This window comes from Bufo bufo, chromosome 6 (genome assembly GCF_905171765.1).
Source record: "Bufo bufo chromosome 6, aBufBuf1.1, whole genome shotgun sequence".
In the NCBI taxonomy this organism is placed as follows: domain Eukaryota; kingdom Metazoa; phylum Chordata; class Amphibia; order Anura; family Bufonidae; genus Bufo; species Bufo bufo.
This window is the reverse complement of record NC_053394.1, coordinates 409,950,077-409,950,940: the sequence shown is the minus strand read 5'-3', so window position 1 is coordinate 409,950,940 and position 864 is coordinate 409,950,077. Positions and strand designations below refer to the sequence as shown.

At 37.3% G+C, this 864-nt stretch overlaps 1 pseudogene; it reads left to right on the top strand.

Moving 5' to 3' along the window:
• Positions 1-428: 428 nt before the first annotated feature.
• Positions 429-640, top strand: LOC121006415 (annotated as a pseudogene).
• Positions 641-864: the final 224 nt, after the last annotated feature.

The following is an 864-nucleotide window of genomic DNA, read 5'->3' as shown; positions in this document are numbered from 1 at the left end:
AAAGGTTTGACTGGGGTTGAAGTGTTGTCTTTTTACATGATGATGTATGGATTGTGTGGTTTGGGTAGAAAGGAAGCGAGAGTGTTGTGGTTTATTGTGAGTTGTGTAAAAGAAGTTCTGTGGGATGTGCGTAATATTTTTGTGTTTAAGCAAAGTATGATTGAGGTGAATGAAAGTCTGGGCATGATTCGTGGAAGGTTATTTTTATATGTGCTCAATGATCGAGCAAAATTGGGTATTGATGATGCTGAAGGCATTTGGAAATATAAAAAATGGAAATTCTGGCTGAGATGATTAATTTTTTGTCTTCTTTTTTCTCAGGAATGAGAAGTTATGTTATAAGTCATTATGTTTATTATGAAGAGATTATTATGTACCATAATGTTTGATTTATGTATTGAGAATAGTTTTTTCTGACATTTTCCCGTATTATTGTTTATGTTGAGTGTTTTTTGTATATTCTAAATAAAACAAAAATTAAAAAAAATCTGTTCTTATCAGTTTAATATCTGATACGTCCCCTATCTGGGGACCATATATTAAATGGATTTTTCGAACAGGGAGATGGAAAAAGAGCGTGCTCTGTCCACTCCACGCATTGACCTGGTATTGCAGTACCTCCAGGACCGGTGCACCCCTTCTAATCCAGTATGAAAAAACAGAATGAAATAGATAGATTGCAAGCATCCTTCTAGCAAGCAAGTGGAAAGTTGCTGTGTCCTGCCTCAGGAGTCTGCACTTCAGATTCTCCTCTGTCTGCCCAGTCAGTGAAGTGCTGATTTTTGCATATACCTGCATCTAGTCTGTCAATCTCCTAATTGCATCAGCTGTTGGTTAGTTCCAGCACCAAGCAACCCAGCCAGC